The 18,606-nt window shown below is 36.1% G+C and overlaps 1 long non-coding RNA gene across 1 annotated transcript; it reads right to left on the bottom strand.

Moving 5' to 3' along the window:
- Positions 1–3,913: 3,913 nt before the first annotated feature.
- Positions 3,914–18,382, bottom strand: LOC116669183. The gene is made up of 4 exons (XR_004326534.1): positions 18,298–18,382; positions 15,233–15,241; positions 14,705–14,706; positions 3,914–4,059 (listed from the first exon to the last, which is right to left on the bottom strand). It is a non-coding gene; the product is annotated as an uncharacterized LOC116669183 (long non-coding RNA).
- Positions 18,383–18,606: the final 224 nt, after the last annotated feature.

Genomic DNA, 18,606 nt, shown 5'->3' with positions numbered 1-18,606 from the left:
CTTTGGAGAAGGGTGCTTTCCACAACCATGTTATCAGGACGTTGCTGTGTGAGTCTGTCTTTGATTGTCCGCAGATTGTCCCCGTGTTCAAGCATCATTATTGTAGTTGTTTCCCTTATATGCATCTCTTGTGACCCTGAGTAATACCTGAGTGATGCTTTTTTCCCAGTTAATTATATACATATGCTGTGTGGGAATTTCACTTATTTTGTTGTAATGTTTAACATCTATGGTCAAGGCATGATAAATACATAGGGTAGTATTTTGGGAAGAATGTCTGTGTATTTTTTTCCAGAGATGGCTAGGTCCGTGTTGTTCTGGGAATGGGAACTAGCACATGCTTTGTTGACAACATGTGTATGCTTAGGGAATGAAGAGCTGCTGTGGCTGGCATGTGTGAGTGTATGCCCTGAATGCAGGTGATGTTCCCATATAGGGCTGATTTGAGAGTGGTGTACTGTGATAGGGCTGGCAGGTATCTTGGCTGTTTGTATCAGGACCTGTGCACATGTATTCGGGTAGATACTACCTTTAGTGTAATTTTGTTTAAAGTGTTCACTGCTGAGTTTTAGGGATCCTGGAAATATCTAGTTCAGTGATTCTTAACCTTCCTTTGGGGTCATGGACACCTTTAGGGCCCTCTTCTCAATAAACAGACACACATAAATTTGTATGCAATTACAGTCATCTTGAGCCTGGTCCTGGGACCTCAGCTTAAGATCTATATTATGCAAAAGTGAAAGGAATTTGAATTTCGTGTTTTGCTTTGTTTTGTTTTTCTGTTAAGGATTGGCATTACTCTGGTCCTGAGCAGTAAGCAGCAAAGTAGATTAACTATGTATCCTTATGTTTTGTTCTTTGATTACAGTTAGACATTTGTAAGGCACCATTTTCCTGTCTTCCAGTAGAAAGATGTATGTGAAAGTTTCAGAAAAAGTTAAAACTGGAGTCAAAATAACTTGGTCTAAATCTGACCAATTGATAATGTATGTTCCTTGCACTATATTCTAAATGTAGCAGATTTCAGCAGGGGTGTCAGTGGTCTGTTTTATGGTGCCTATCTGGAATCGTTCCGTGTTGTTTGAGGTTGATCTGATCTCTTAAGGCTTTATCATTCCTGTAGTAGAGTACCTGCTCCTTGAAGATTTTTCAGCTTTATTAAATATGATTTCATTTCTTTGTTCAGGGTGATATTACCATCAGAATCATCCATTTAAAATGTTTGTTTTAATGGAAGAATTTTAATTATAACTAGGGAAGTCAGTCTCCATGTTTGAAATCTAGAAGTAGGCATGAATGTTGCACCATTCTATCAGTAAGCAGGGGATAAATATCAGCTATTCGTTAAATCCCTCTGCATCCAGCCTTTGCCTTTTGATCATATTTAAATCAAGAGACATTTCTTCCAGTGTGTGATAGTGTTGTGATGGACAGTGATATAAAAGAAGCACAGTCGCCAGCTCTCCAGGAGCTTATAGTTCTGATGATACTTTTCACTTAAAGAATCCCTTGGCGACTTCATTTTTTTTTTTTTTTCATATTTTGAGACTTCTGAGAAACCAAGGAATTTATGGCATTAACAGATTTTTGGAAGGCAAGGGAGCTTTGGAATCTTGCATAGAACGTGTTTTATACACCTGAAGAATAGCATTTATTGTAATAATTATGCAGTGGACCTGTGAACTTTGAAAGCACGCTGAGATGGCAAATATTGCATTTTTTATTATCTAATAAACATGACTGAACTGGCTTATATTATAGGTTATATTTTTTGTTCATGTAGTGCCTAAGGTTTTACTGTCAGAAGTTATTTGCGAATCCTAAACCCAAACTGTTTCAAAGTTGCAAAAATGTTACTTTTCTTTGTCAGCATAGTATAGTGACAGATTGTTAAAATCTCAGGGGACAGCGTACTTCCTTGATTTAGTATTGCAGAACCTCTTGTAACCAGTCACTTACCTAGGTCAACACCCACACACCACAGAGCAGCTGATCATATAACTCGTATGACTGTGAGAACAGCATTCTCTCTGCCAGATTCAGAGCTTGGAAGCTGGAAAACAATTGCAAAGCAGTGAAACACTTAAGGAGTAGTGGTGCCAGCCACCGCTACTGTCTGTACATTAGTACAAACAGCTTGCTTTAGTTTTTTTCAGTGCTCTTCTTCAGACACCCTTCCCTTAGGAGGTTTCAGATCAGCAGCTCCTACTCAAGGGAAACAGCACTTTCTGCAACTGTGGCCTCAAGATCTGATTTGTGACAACCAGAGCTGTTTCCATTTCTGCTCTCAGTACAGGAAGTAATCTTGTAGTGTGGTAAGAAAATACTTTTCAAGTCCGTAGAAGAAAGTTGATCAGTAATGCTGCTGATTCAACTTTCAACAGTAATGCTGCTGCTGGTTTGTTTTTGAATGTCTGGAGCCTATCAAAGTAAACTGTAAAGGTAAACTGTTTTTAAAAATCACTCTTTTCTCGAGAGTTTTAGAAAATTTCGCCAAAAGTGTGAGTATACTTTTGCGTTTCACTTCCCTTGTTCTAAAAAGTCAGTTGAGAGACAGCCAACAACAAAAAAAAAACCCAACTGTGGATTGTCTTCTATTTTGAGCCATAGCCTTTGGAATTAGTTATGCTAAAGAAGGTGACTGCATTTCCTCGCTAGGAAATCCTGGGTCTTGTGCTATGGTTTAAGGTATATTTTTCTCATCTCTTGTCATCATTTCAGACTGTTAGCACTTGGATTTACTTTGATGAAGGTGAGCCGGTGTTGCAGTTAGTGACGATAGCTGAAGGGGGATCTGGGAAACAACCCATCTCCCTAGAGCCAGGCAGAGCCGGGTTTGACTAAAGCTCCACTGGCTTTCTGGCATTGGTCAAGTCATCTTGACCTCTCTAGCCTCAGTTTCCTGATCAGCAGAGTGGGATTTGTTATGAGGAGTAAATATAATATATGCAAACTGCTGGAACAATTCCTGTCGCATATACATGTTAAGGAGTCAGTAAAAGGTAGCATGTGTGTGACATGGGAGTGAAACTACAGATCATTTTGGCTTACAGGACTTAGAGGTCTGGTGCTGCGAGCTGCATACTCTCATTTGTGCAGATTTGGGATGAAAAAATTGCAAATATTTGACTTGGAGCACACCTAAGTCCTGCAGATGCAGTGTGCTTGTTGGAACTTTGATTTGTTGCTCTGTGGCTGGCTGAACTTGGTGGAGACAATAAAACTTAGCTCCAAATTCTACAGTGTTACCCACAGGCTGTGCTTGTTTTGAGCCTATTCAGAGCTTATGCGGTGAAAGGGGTGTTTTAGGACATTAACGTAGCTCAGTGAGTTCTGTGTCCAGGGTTGAATCATGTGCAAAGCCTTGTGTAAATTTTCATGGTTAGTGCAAGCCATGAAGTGCTTGGTAGAATCAGTGAAGACATCAGATGCTTCTTTTAGTTAATCTGTTTCTTTATACAGCAGGTATCTTTGACTTTTGAAAACACTTATGAACATTTTTTTCTTAAAGAATTCCCGTTTCTCTTCTGATCATAAACTGCTATTAGGGCTATAAGTTTGAGTGCGTTAGGCATTTTTGCTTTGGTGGGTGAAGGGAAGAAAAGCAAGTTCCCTTTACCTGTCAGATTTTATCAGCTCTCCACTTTGGGCCTATACCTTTAAATTGTGTCTGTAGTTCCTAGCCCTGTTTTTACTCAAAAAGGCAGTTTTATGGTGAAATATGACATTATCTTTTTCCTCTTTTAAACATATTTCAATAGAGTGGTTACTTTGAGAAGTAGATTCAAGGACATGTATATAGGTTTATTCAGTACATAGAGCTTTTAAAATAGGACTTCTTGGGCTCTATAGAATTAAGTTACTCTTGTCATTTTTGCAAAATACCATTTTGCAGTGATAAGTCCATGAACCCACAATAGTTAGCTAGAGACTTTTCAGGTAAGGTAGACACATCAGTAATGCATTAGGATTTACCTCAAGGGAATCTGCTAAGCCTTATTTTCTTTTATTATTGAGCCACCTAAGGGCTTGCCTGTCAGTGGAATCAGTATTGGATTGCTGATAAAGAGGGACTGGCAAATAATGGTCTTAGACTTGCCTTAGATTTTGCAGAACACTTGAAAAAACAACCTTGCCAGCATGTATAATAGCAACAGCACTAATGCTGTGTGTGCCCAGACTGACTAACAAACACAATTTAGGTGATTGAGTTACATATTTTTTTTCCTCAACTGTAATACATTTTGGTAAGTAAACTTTTTCTTGGGAGGGGGTGCTGTTTTTTAAAATTATTTTTTCCAGTTTACTAGAGTCAAATGGTTTAGCAGATAGCTAGTTGCTTCTTTCGTTTGTTGGTAGACCAGTCAATGTGTGGTGAGAAGGGATTGTTGGAAGAGAACAGAAATGGAAATGATGCAAAGAATGGCTCCTTAGCCGGATTTCTTGGTCTTACTATGCAGAGGGTTATAACTAGCTGGATTTCACAAAGGTATATAGTGTCAGGTGATTCCTTTAGTCTTTAATGCTGCTGAAGAATATAGTCTTTAACACATTTATACTTTTCAGCTTTGGAATTTTGATTCAGTTTGGGGAATTCAATGGAAAATGACTTCTTAATTACGTTATGTAACCTATAAAATTAGATTCATAACTAGGCCCTTATGAATTGTTTTCACCCTTTTGAATATATCGCCTTAACATATCTAGAGCAGTATCAGCAGCCTGTCTATGTTGAAATACATGGCAAAGTGTTATTTTGTTTTGTTTTTTGAGAGGGTGGCAAGGAGAGTGTTTATATTCTCAATTTTGTGGATTAACCTGTGTTTTATCCCAGTTCCTGTGACCCAGATGCCCAGGGGCTTTTCCCGTGTTAATATCCTAGAAGCTAGGGTTTGCAGTTCCCTTGCCTGAAAGATCCTCCTTGTAGGGAATCTTATTTCTAGCACACCAAGCATATAAAGCCATTTAAATTAACTCAGCAAAAATTTGGGAAAAACCTAAATGTTTATCAGTATAGAATTGAATAAATAAGTTAGGATATATTCATGCAATAGAATGTATTTTGTATAGCTACGAAAAAGAGTGAAGCAACTATATACGGCTGTGGAAAATCTCTAAGCTATATTTAAGTGTAATACAGTATGTACTCATTTGTGTTTGGCTTATAAGATTCATCCGTATCATTGTGTATAACAGGAATTAGTTTATCTCATATAATACTCCATTGTATGCATATATGTAGTTTATTTCTCCATTCTACCATTTATGGACATTTGAATTGTTTCTGGTGTAGCTATTAGAATAATGCTCCTCTAGTCACTATATTCTCTTCTGTACATAAAATTTTTGATCCTTCAAGCATATATCTACTAAGGATTTTTTTTTTAATTTAAAAAGTATCCCCCAGCTGATCCATAGGAGAATTATAATGACCTATTTCAAATTAAATATTGAAATATTCAGTATGGCAAAGCAATTTTAAACCATTTTTTTTTTTTAGTACATTCTCAAAGATCTAGCTTGGATTTTCATGATATTTAGAGAGTTCTCAAGTCAACCTAAGAGCAAACCCCATATTCTTTATCCTTGAAAGGGGGTTAAATATGATGGAAAATGTCGCTAAAATAATTGCAGCTCTTGAAATATTTGTTTTTGTAACTGCTAAATATTTCTTTTTACTGCCTCATTTCGTAATATTGAAATTCTTATTTTGCTAGTTATTAAAATTTTTTACTTAATACAGGTTTTATAACTGCCATATATTTGAATGTTTTGGAAACCCAAGTTTTTAAACAAGTTAGCGACTTGAAAAACTTACTTATACTTAAACTTAAATATAATTAACTTTGTCTTGAATATTTTGAAATTTGGTAGAGCTGCCAACCAGTTGGCTGGTGAAATGTGATTCTGTGTACCCATGCACTGTAGTAACTGCTGAGGTATCATTGTTTCTATTAAAAACTGCATTTGATCAGATTTTTTGCTTTAATTACAGTAATGCCATTTCCCCCTCTTTTTGCCCAAAAATGGAAATAATGATTAACATATAAACCTGTATAGTAGTGGTTCTCAACCAAGGGCGATTTTTGCCTTCAGAAGTCATTTGGCAATGTCTGGAGACATCTTTGTCACCAGTGGTGCTCAGGGTGTGCTACTGGCACCTAGTGGGTAGAGGCCAAGGATGCCGCGAAACATCCTGCAATGCACGGTACAGCCCCCCACAACCAAGAATTATTGGGTCAAAAATGTCAGCTGTGCTGATTCTGAGAAATCCTTTTGGAAAGCAGCTTCACTAAACTGATGCTACCTAGTACAGGTAGCAATTTTAGCATTGGCTTTGTTAGATTTGGCATGTGAAACTCAGTAGTTTATCTAGTCTAGAGAAGAAATGAGCTAGGTAATTTTCTAAATAGTAATAGGATTTTAAATATGAATACTAGTTTTAGTATAAGGTTTTTTAATTGGCTGTTTATAGTCTCCTAGTGGGTAAAGCCAGATTATTTTGGAATACAGCTTTTATATAAAAAAGTTATTCACAAAGAGTAAAAGTCCCTCTCCCTCTCTCTCTCTCCTCCTTCCCCCCCCCCCCATATATATATAAAGTACAAGAAAAACTTTTAGGAGTATAATTTTTTCAAAAGCAGATACATTTTTACTTTTATGATACTAATGTGTGTCTTGCTCTGCTCTAATAAAAGAAGACATTTGGTTGTTTGACATAAGGTATATTTAAATCTTGTATAATATGGTAAGTTAAAAAAAACCTTAATATTTCTAAGTGAGAAAATGGTTAAATTGAATATGGAAAATACATGTATGGTAGAAAAATCATCTATTTTCAAATGGCTAGTTTCCTCCTGTCAGGTTGTAGTAAAGAAGGTATACACTTCTGCATCCATTTTAACTTGTCAGGAATTATGACAATACCCAAAAGATAGTTTGTTCTGCCTTTCAGTCTCTTCAACCTTTTCATCACCTCAGATGGAAAGTGAGATTTTTTTTCTTTAAAGTTGACTTATGTCTCTAAGGTCAGGTGATACAGTGAGTACTAAAAGACATGTCCACAGAAGCCAACTGCTGCAGGGTTGGACTGTTCTAAATCTAGAACTGTTGTTTATTTAATTCCCTATAGCACCATTTTTCAAACTTTTGGACCATGATCCACAGTAAGAAGCAGTGTGTGCATGCCCACATGTGTTCACTCACATACACACCCGCACCCATAACTGAAACAGGAGCGTCATGAAACAGTACTTACCCTTACTATCTGTGACACAGTCTGTTATTTTATTCTATTTCATTTGGGAAAAAAAATTGAATTGGGCCAGGCAGTTTGAAAATCACTGCCCTAAGTTGAGCTTAACAAAACTGATTTTCTTGAGGTAGATGCTAAGCAAATGTTTACTGGATTAAATGGGGGTAGGAGGAATGATAAATGCTGTGCTTAGAGGTATGAGTTTAAAATAGAAAGCTAAGAAATGTGGCATGAAGAAAATCATCATATTTATAACCTTACTTATTCCATTTAGAGCAGTAATTCTTAAAGACCTGAAACTCCGGAAGGGTTAAGTTTGGATCCTCATTTTGCTTAGCATTTGAGCTATGTTCTTCTAAGGAATTGTACACTTACTATTGCTAAATACACACACACACACACACACACGTAAGCACTGTCTACCTGTTTATTCATTAAGTTAGATAGAATTGAGGGGACTAACGAATATATACAAAGAGATTTTTAATAAACTCTATAGCATAACCTTTAACACAGAGCCTGGTTTAAACAACAATGTACTTGTGTAGAGTGCTACAGAATAAAAATACGTCAAGGACTCAGTAGTGAATTTTTTACTTCTGTGTGAAAATCAGACTCTGGGCTTGGACTGTATTTCAGAGATGGCTCTCAGAAAAGCAGTTGTCAGAACCTAGTTCTCCAAAAAGGCAAAACTTAAAAGTTCCCTGGTTGGAGTTGTCTTCCATTTCTATACCCAAAGTTATGTATACTATGTGTATGTCTATATTTTATTTGTCTATCATTTAATCCTCATAGAATCCTTTGAAGTAGGTATTATCCCCATTTTACCAACAGGGAAATTAAGACAAAGTGAGGTTATGTAACTTGCCAAGTTGAATGTATTCTTTTCTTGGCATTGAGATTTTTGTAAGAAAAGACCCATCAAATCATTCTATTTTGCTAATTGAAAAATTAATTTTAAAATTGAATTTAAAAATTCATAAGTATTTCTGGCTTTTAGAAACCAGAGACTGAGTAAGTAATTTGTTTTAATTTTTAAATTGATGTACAGTAAAATGGACATTTTGGCATGTATACAGCTCTTTGAGTATCAGTACCTGTATAGATTCATGTAACCACTGCCACAATCAGGATACAGAATAATTTCATCACCCAAAAACTCCCTCCTGCAATCCCTTTGCATTCACACTGTTCCCCACCCTGCACTCTGGTGACTGTTGATCTGTTGTCTCTGTAGTTTTATCTTTGGTGTATGCTATATAAATGGGATCATTCGGTATGTAACCTTTTGAGACTGGCTTCTTTCACTCAACATAATGCCTTTGAGATTCAGCCAAGTTTTCGTGTGTATCAGTTTGTTCCTTTTTATTGCCAAGTAATGTTCCACTTTGTGAATGTACCACAGATTGCTTATTCATTCATCAGCTGAAGGACATTTGGATTGTTTACAGTTTTAGGTGAGTCTAAGTTTACTCTTCTCCAGAGTAACACCTAGGTATGGGATTGCTTGGTCATATGGTGTGTATGTTTAACTTTAAAGGAACCTGCCAGACTGTGCTCTGTGTGCTCTTTTGCATCTCACCAGTAACATTGCAAGTCCCATTTGTTCTGCTTTTTGCTAACACTTGATATTGTTAATATTTTTTATTTTGGCCATCCTAATAGCTATGTAGTACTAATTCATTTTGAGTCTTATGACTAAAATCTAGGTGGTAGGCCCAGCTCTGCCATCAACTAGCTGTTGATTTTACAGGAACCTTGTAACTTTTTTGAGCTTCTTTCTTACTTCATCTCTTATATAATAGAAAATATTGAATGTGTCGTAAGTTCTCTTGCAGCTCCTCAATTTGTTGGTATGGAGAGAAATCCTTGGCAAGAGGACAGATTTGTCTTGGTTGTGCCCCCCAAAAATCTATTGACTGATCTCATCTAAAGTACAAACAGTATAAGCAATATATGTATTTATAAATAGAATTCATATGAAATAACTTGATATTTATAACTATAGTTTAGCTCTAGCTAAGCATAATAATACTGTAACATGTGTCCATCTATAAGCTAAAATTATACACCTAATGTTACGGTTAGCATTGACAACCTAGAGTCTTTTGGATAATATCTGATATTTTTGTAACTGTTTCTTAGTTTTCTAGGGTTATAGTCTACAGTAAGTTTAATAACAGATACTTCATCATTTTCAGTCGTGACTGGGGATCACTTTTTAAGGTTACGTATTTGGGTGCTTGTCCTTAATATCTGACTTGAGTGTGAAATAAATTGCTTCTATATAACATTATTATTTTAATAGCTTCATTATTTTTCTAAAAAATTATACATGCTTATCCAAAATTATTTAAGGATTACAGAAAAATATAAAGGAAAAATAAAAGATCTCCTCCCCAACCCTTAACCCTCTCCTGAGATATCTCTCAATAGGAGCTTATATATGCATAATTGTATGTACCTAGTTATACATAATGAGATTGCATGCTTCTATTCCCACAATGTTCTTTAGTCTTTTTTTTTTTTAATGTGGACATACTTCTGTGTCAGTTAATATAAATCTATGTCATAATTCAGATGGCTATGTGGTATGCCGGTGTCTGTGTGTACCATTATTTGTTTCAGGTTTTGGCTATATTAAACAGTGCTGTTATGAATGCCCTTGTATACACATCTTTTTATCCTGTGTCATTAACAACTAATGGGAAATTCCTGAAGGCTGGGTCCCAAAATACACATACTTCACACTTAGGAAAATAGCGCTGAACGGCTCTAAGGAAGGTTACTCCATATTGACACAGCATTCTGAGCTGTAGTCAGCCATGCCAGTTGATGTCAGAAGTCAGTCAGGTTACCTTGGCATTTGCCAGCTTAAGATTGAAGCCATAAAACATATCTAAACATGTTTGTACATGGGTCCTGCTGAAAAAGACCCAGCCCATTTGCTAATTGATAGTCTTTACTAAGTAAACTTGAGAGTGTTTAAAAACATCAAAGTTTTAAAAAGTCAATTAAAAAAAATTCACTTTTGAGGAAAACTAATGAAGCAACTCACATTTTTGATTCAAAGAAATCTATTAATGTTGATTACAGCTCAATTTATGTTATCTTGTAAGTGCTCTTTTTTAAAATTAAGACATTTAAAATTTTGGAATAATTTTAGATTTACAGAAAAGTTGCAGAGAGAGTACCTACATATATACCACCTCATCCAGTTCCCTTATTGTTAAATAAAGTCTTACAGAAACTGAGAAATCAGCACTGGTACATTACTGTCAGCTTAACACCGGATTTAATTCAAATTTCACTAGTTTTTCAACTGACATTCTTTTACTATTTGAAAATATCCTAACTCAGGCTTTTAAACTCTATTCTTAAGCTTGAATATCTTTTCATAGATTAATTTTAGTCATACATTGTACATATGTATGTACTATATATAATGTATCTGGATCTTTATATTTGTTTAGACAGATTTGTCTTTGACGTTATTGTCTTCAGAAGTTATCTCTTGATGTTCACAGACATTCAGCCAAGTCCCTTTTAGGGTAGGGTTGAAGATCTTTTCCCCCACCCCCTTTTGTCCATGCAGAAACATGATTTATAACATCATGAGTGTAGCTCTTGCACAGTGGTACCCTTCTCAGTAGTTACCAGTCCCTATCTCCAGGAGCACATGGGAAATAGCTGCCTTTTGTTTACTGGGAAATTAACTTCTGCCAAGTGGTTTCACTGTCTACAGTGTCTGGTTCTGAGAGAATATTAGTATTAGGCAGTTCTTGTAGGAGACAAAGCTGCTGATCTTAAGGCAGAGTTCTATTATATATAGGGTAGTACTTGGATATCTTTCACTCTGCACTTACTAATACAAAGAATCCCTCCCGAGGCAACCCATGGCATCCAAACTCACTATATTAATTTGAATCATTTCTTGAAATAGTTTAGTTATGGAAGAGAAGGAAGAAATTTGCAACATCATATGGATACGGACTTTTAAAAATCACTTTCCTCCCAGCTTAAATGGAACTTCTGAGTATTCCCCCCATTAGCTTACACTTTTTTTTAAAAGAACAAAAAAATCCTCCTAAGCATTCTAGGAAACAAAAATGGTGGTCAAGAAAAGCTTCATGAAGAAGGTACTTAAGCTAGGTCTTGAAATATGGCTAGGATCTTATAGTCATATTGGGGTGGGTGGTAGAGGGGACAGTGAGTAGGTAAAAGGAAAGAATGACATAATCAAATGTTTAAAGGTGGAAAAAATCAAGATGCATTTGAGAAATCAGCATGAGGATGTTAGGTGGGAGAGGAGGACTTTGGAGCCAAGACTGAAAAAGTCAGTTGGGTTCAGATGGTGGAGGTTTTTGAATACTTTGCTAAGAAGTTAAACTTATTCCAGGGCTCAAGAAACCAATAAAGGTTTTGTAGCTAGGGAGTTACATGATCCAAATTCTTTAGAAAAAATGTATTTTAGATGATCTCTGTGTAAAGTGATTTGAAAGATGGAGGCAGAATGACTGCTGTAATCTGTGTATGAGGTGATTAGGGCCTAAACTGGGAGGTTATGTAAGCAGTTAGAGCAGGAAGGACAGTTTTTAAAAATAGGACTTGTTGGTTCATTAGATATTGGGGTAAGGCAGAGGGAACAGCCAAAAATGAACATGTAGTTGGAAACGTGAGGTCAGAGACTATAGCTGCTTCATTTGGATCTTCCATAAACTTGACCATAAAATAAGAACTTAAATCAGTAGCATCCTAGAACTGAGGAAAAGTATGTAGCATTCTTGATTTAGAAACAATGAAATGTGCAGTTTAGAACTAAGAATACATGATATTTGCTGACTTAGGATGGAGGGAGCAAACCAGGGAAGAAGAAGGTAGTTTTCTTTTAATGGTAAGAACCATTGCCGTGGTCTGTGCTTACATCTGATTTTGATACAACGAAATGCTTCAGCCCATTGTGCTTAAGGTAACACAGCGCCACAGCACTGACAGAGTAAGAAGAGAATCCTGGTTACCTCATAGTAACAGCCAGCTTAGAAAACCATCTGAAATGGTCTTCTGCTCACCCTTAAGCCTCTCTCCTGTAAACATGCATGTACTTTGTTTGGATAATGGTTTTCTTGGTTGGACCTGTATATATGAAGGTAGCAGAGAATACTGTGTAGTGAGTCAGCTGGAGAACACATATAAAGCAGCCTTAATTCCAGTTCTTACTAAAACAATGGCTGTGTACTTAAGAGCAATCAGATCTAAAACCCTACCCGATCTACATGGTAAGTTCCACATGAAGACAAAAGTTTTTGGTTCAGTTTTATTGTCCTGTCATTGAAAAATTAGAAGCTAAATGAGTATCTGGGATACAGTAGTGGATACTATCTAGAAGGCTGGATTCTTATCTTGACTGATGATCTCACCAGGCAAGTTGTTTTACTGCTAACAAGTTTAACTTTTCTTTTATACTTTTGATCATTGTATGTTGGCATATTTTGGGATTAAAGTTTATTAAACCAGAAATATATCATATTGCTTACATTATAGTTTTTAGAGGTATGAAATTTAAGTTGTGAAAAGAGAAAATTAAATGTAGTCATAGGGGAAGGGTATGTCTCAAGTGGTAAGCGCATGCTCAGCACCCAGCAGGTCAGAGGTTCGATCCCCAGTACCTCCTCCAAGCAGAAATCCATGAAGAAACCTGATTACCTCCCCCTCATAAAATGAACAATACAAGCCCAGAACGCATGCTTTAAATGTAGTCATAATACATATGGAGGGATTTTCAAACTGTATTTTACTTCTTTTGTAATTCCTAGTCATATCAAAAGGTTAATGTAGAATCAATTATAGTTAATAGAAAATATTTTTTTCTTCATTGTTGGCAAGTTATAGTGACCTATATGTTTCTAAATTATGTTATTATTTTTAGTCTTTCAAAGGAAGTAATACAGCTTTTGGAAACAATCTTTGATATTATAGGATTCTCAAATATAAAAAAGAAAAATAGTATAATGAACCTAATATGCCCATCTCCAGCTTTAACAATTATTAACACACGGCTAATCTTGTATCTGCCCTCACTATACCCCCTCTCCCTTCAGTTACTTTGAAGCAATGCTAGACATCATATCATATTATTTATGGGAATTCTTTTTCAAAAATGACAACTAAATACCATTTTTACACTAAAAAACTTCTGAACATCATTAAGTATTCAGTCAGTGTTTATACTTCCCAGTTGACTCATAATTGTTTTTCAGTTTGTTTTTCCAACATTTAGACACAGGCTGGAATGTTGAATTAAGGTCCAAAGAAACGTGATTGGTAAATATGTCTGTTAAGTCTCTAAATCTATAGATCCTCCTTCCTTCCTTCCTTTTTTTTTTTTCTCTCTCTCCTCCCCCCGCCCCTGCCCGATTCCTGTCTTTCTTTTTCCTTGTGGTTTTTGTTGAAGAACCCATATCATTGGTTGTATAGTTTTCAGTAGTCAGGATTGTGCTGATTGTATGCACGTGGTATCATTTAACATGTTCCTCAGTCTCTTTTATTTCCTGTAAATTGGCTTTTAGATTTGCAGGCTTGATCCGATTAAGATTCAGTTTTTCTCATACATAGATGTGGGGCCAGACTAATTGGTGGTGGTCTATAATTCTACCAGGAGACATATAGCACTGGTTGTTTCTTTTTTGGTACTGTTATGGATCACTGATGGAAAGAACAGTTTTATTTTCCTTAAGGTACATATCTGATAGGAATGGCAGACTAAATGCTTGATTCTTGCCCTTCACTTAGCAGTTTTAAAAGAATGAGTTGGTTCTCTTAGTAGCCTCTAAAGGTGACCATTGTATTTAAGCTTATTTGGTGTGTTTCAACCCACTACTGTTATTAATCCTTGTTAATACTCAGTTGTCCTGTTTTTTATCCGTTAGGGAGCTTATCAGCCTGGCTTCTGAGTCTTTTTGACACAACCTTGGTGGTCGTTGAGAGCTTTCCTTGCTTTCCCATTATGATAAAATGTTCCAGACTTACGTGTTTCCTGTCCTGTTTCCTTTTAGTGGAATATCTGGACCATAATATGTTCTCAGTACTGAGCTAGACACAGGCTGGAATGTTGAAGTAGTATTTTAGAAAGAACTACCTGTTCTCAGGGGCTTATAGTCTTTAAAAGTTTTATTTTTTATTCATTTGATTTATTTACTTTGTATACATTTTGATATGATAAAATCAGGTTTTGATTTTCCCTTATTTGATTAAAGCAGATCTTTGGTTTTATTGTATGACAGGTATATATCAGAATGAGATGAAGTTCTAAAATAAGGGTTTTTGTTTGTTTGTTTTTAGTTTTTTTCTTGGGGGAGAGGGAGGGTAATTAGGTTTATTATTTCTTTATTTTTAGAGGAGGTACTGGGGATTGAATCCAGGGCCTCGTGCATGCTAAGCATGCGCTCTAACCACTTGAGCTATAGCCTCCCCCTCAAAATAAGTTACTTTTTATAATTTGAGAAAATATAATGTATAATAAAAATGAATACAATGAATTTAAAAAAGATAAAACCTGGAAGTGATACATAGTTTACAAACCTATTGGCATGTACGTACAGTAGTATGTTTGGTTTTGCATAAATGGGTAACCATATGATTTATTGTCCAGGATGGGAGATATGTGAGAGGGGCATTATTAAATAATTACTCTGGGAGAAATAGGTATAAACCAGGACATTGCCCAGCAAAGTAGGATATACAGTCACCCTATTTATTTGGCAATATTGTGAGTTTCTGAGACCAGGGAGCGTATCTGTCATGCTCATAGTTAGTCTGTGGCACCTCACCCATGGTAGGTGCTCAATTTGTTGAATGTTACTAAAAATCTGCTGATATTTGAGGCTTGGTGTAGATTTAAGTGTTTTTTATGCTTGGTTAAATTATGTTTGCACTTTTTTCCAACTGTCTTTCAGCAACACTTGCATCAGAAGATCTTACGTATTGAATCTGAATAGATTTGATGAATTCATTTAGTTTTTAAGTTCAGGATTAGTTTCTTTGTTTATTACAGATAATACATTTTGTTGTAAAAATACTAGAAGCTCTGGAATTACCTCTTTACCAGCAATCCTCCTTCAGTCCCAAAAGAAGTCTTTTATCTTCTGGCTAGATTTTATTTGAAGGGTGAAAGAGTATAGCAGTTATATACTCAACTAGTTCTTCCTCCCTCGGAATCCCCTCTCATTGTCCTTAGGCGCAGGCCTTAGTTCCTCTTTATAAAAGATTAACACTTATTTGACAGGAACTTTGTAACTCTTAGGTAAATGTGGGTTTTAGTGGGGAGAAGCTGGGAAGGAGGGAGCAATTACTTGAACAATGTTTCTGTGATCAAACTATCTTTGGTTGCTCTAGTCACATTTCTTAAGATATTGCCAAAAGTAGGTGATAGAAATTTTGCATTGATGTGAGCCAGTGTGAAAACTGTGATTTTGGTAAGGGAAATATATTTAAAGCTATTACAGTAAAACCCCACATGCTAATTAAAATCTTTTCTTCAGTATAAACAAAGGGGAATTAGTCCCCAGTCCCCAGGCCTTTGACTGGGCAACCTGCTTGGTCATGTTGTCTTGATTATCTTGCTCACTCACTGGATTTGGTTTATGACAAAAGTTATTTAAAAACAAAACAAGCAGGCAGGCAAATATTTATTCAAGTTTTTGACCGATTACATCTATTTATAGCATATATTGTGAAGAGCTGTGGTTTTCTTTAGATTAAGCAAAGCATCGTATAAAAATCATCCTCCCCACATAAATGTTTCCTCCACCTACTCACTCATTTGTCTGCAAGCCAGGAGTCTGTTCACTTCCTCTTGGACTCGGTGCCTCTGCTGCTCATAGACTCATTTTTTTAGACATTCCAGGGCAGTTAAAATATAAATGTCTAAAGTGTGTATTGTTAGACTAATTAATTTATTTTATACCCTTAAAGTAACTTCTCTTGGGCTTATGGGGAGAGAGTGTCTTGGAACAAACAGGTTGTCCACTCAGAAATGTGGATGTTTGGGATTTTTGTCTCTGAAATATGCACAGTCATTCACAGTTCAATATAGAGAACCACATTTTGGGAACTGGTAATTAAGAATTCAGCTTTCTCTGCTCAGGTTGTTACTGACCAATTATTGGGCCACAGAGCAGATAGCCAAGAATAATTTTGCTTGATGCTGAGGGATTTTTGCTCCTCACAAGCAGATTGTTAAATTGCCACAGGTACTGCAGTTGAGCCTTGAGTTAAAATTGTAGTGTTATCTCACCAATAACTAACAGAAGCTTGCAATATCATACATGGATACGTGTTTGCATGTGTTCTTAAGGACCATGCTTTTCCGCCCTTAAACTGAAGAGTTGAGATGTATTGGTTTTTTTTTCTCCTCTGTTTTACCTGTTATCTGGCATTTAATGAAAAAATCTTGCTCGAAAGTTGCAGATCCCTTGAGGGCAACAAACACTATACTCAAAATGAAAGTAGGTTACTGTTTCTGCAACATGCAGTGGTTTGTATCAAAAGCTGTTTGGTCTTAACTTTGAAATTATCCCCTTTTCTTTGAAGTGGTCATATTTTAATTTGGAGTGGTTTTAAATTTTAGAATTTCCTGAAGTGAACATTAAAATGTGTTAGTATGTTCTTATGTGGTTGTTGTACACAAGTCTATAGAAAGCTTATGTCCAGATAGCATATTTCTTCAGCAAACCAAAGGGGAAAAATACTTCAGAATATATAAACTTGAGACTATATTAAAGACTGAAAGTGTTTTAAGATATTCCAAATGATTTTAGGTAGCTATGTTATAGATTTCCTTAGCTTTTAAAAAAACTGAAAGTTTTTGGTTTAGTACTTTGTGTTTTAGTATTGGAATCATCTTCATAGTGTAACCAAGAGAAAATTAGGCACTTTTCATTGGCTTTTTACAATGACTATTATTGTAATATATAATCTTTTTTCTTTTGGTTGATATGTTCTACAATGAGGTAGAGCTTAAGATTGTGTATTTATCATACTTTTTCTTCTATATGTAATTTTTAAAGCTTAGTGGACTAACCTTCTACTATAATGATTCCAAAGTGTTTTCTTGTAATGGAGTTGTGTTGTGTGTGTTGTGTGTGTGTGGTAAAAGGTGTTCCTTCCCACCAGCATTTAAACACACTCAGGTCTGTCCGCTTTAAACTGAACTCAGACCTGTTCTCCATTTGGAGTCCCATCCCAGCTTCCTCTCACAGGAGAGGCCAGTGGGTTGAGTAGATCCACAGCTAATGAGTGGTAGCTCTGGAAGTCGGCCCAAGTCTGAGCCCTTAACCATTATACTAATTAACTCAGGACGGCTGATTTTCCAGGGAGAAGGAGGCTCTGGAAGGACAAGAGGGCCTTCATGTTAAGGAATTATTTGGCACTAAATTAGTAGTCACTCTTCTGTGTCTTACTTAGTGTTATAATAGCATTTGATATAGTTGACCAGTTCTTCTTTCTTGAAAAAATATTTTTTTAAATCTCTTGGCTTCTGTGCATTGCAGGTGAGTGTTTTTGTCTTACATCAGTGTTAATTTCTTCTCTCTTCTTTGTTGGCCTTTTTTCTTCTGCCCTTAGGGTGCCCTAAAGCTTTCTTTTCTCTATACTGTCTTCCTAGCCCTCAAATTTGATTCTTTCCATGTGTGCTGCTGTCTCCCAAATATATAGCTCCAGTCCTGACTTCTCCTGATCGTCACACTCTTCTGTCCAGTTGACTAGTTGACATGTCTGCTTAGATGTCTAATATGTATCTCAACATGACTGTAGAAATTAGGATGTCTTAGGCTTCAAATGATAGAAAATCCAATTCAAAATAATTTGAAAATAAGGAAAATTTATCAGAACAAGTAACAAGATGTCTCAGTCTAGGATTGGTTTAAATCTGTTGTTTAGTGACATCATCAAATACCCACATTTTTTCCACCTTTCTACTCTGCCACTTGGATGTGTCTGCTTTGTCCTTTAGCCAACCCTCATCATGGATGCAAGATGGGTACCACGGTTCCAAGCATCATATCCAGACAAGACAACATCCAGCAGAAGGTGGTGGTTAGTGCTTTCTTATGCTTTTTAAGAGTTTGGAATCTTCTCAGAAGCCTTCCAACTGACTTCCACTTAAGTCTCACTGTCCAAAACTTAATCATGGGCCCACCTCTAAACCAATCACTTGCAACGGATATGTGGACATATAAATAATTTTTATACAGTATAGGATGAAATAAACATAATAAAACCAGGAGAAGTATGGTGGAAATACACACAGGAAAAGTGATGGAGCTGGGGAATTTCAGGAAGTGTAAGTGGTGTTT

The sequence above is a fragment of the Camelus ferus genome, chromosome 16 (assembly GCF_009834535.1).
Source record: "Camelus ferus isolate YT-003-E chromosome 16, BCGSAC_Cfer_1.0, whole genome shotgun sequence".
Taxonomy (NCBI): Eukaryota; Metazoa; Chordata; class Mammalia; order Artiodactyla; family Camelidae; genus Camelus; species Camelus ferus.
This window is presented reverse-complemented; position numbering and strand designations above follow the sequence as displayed.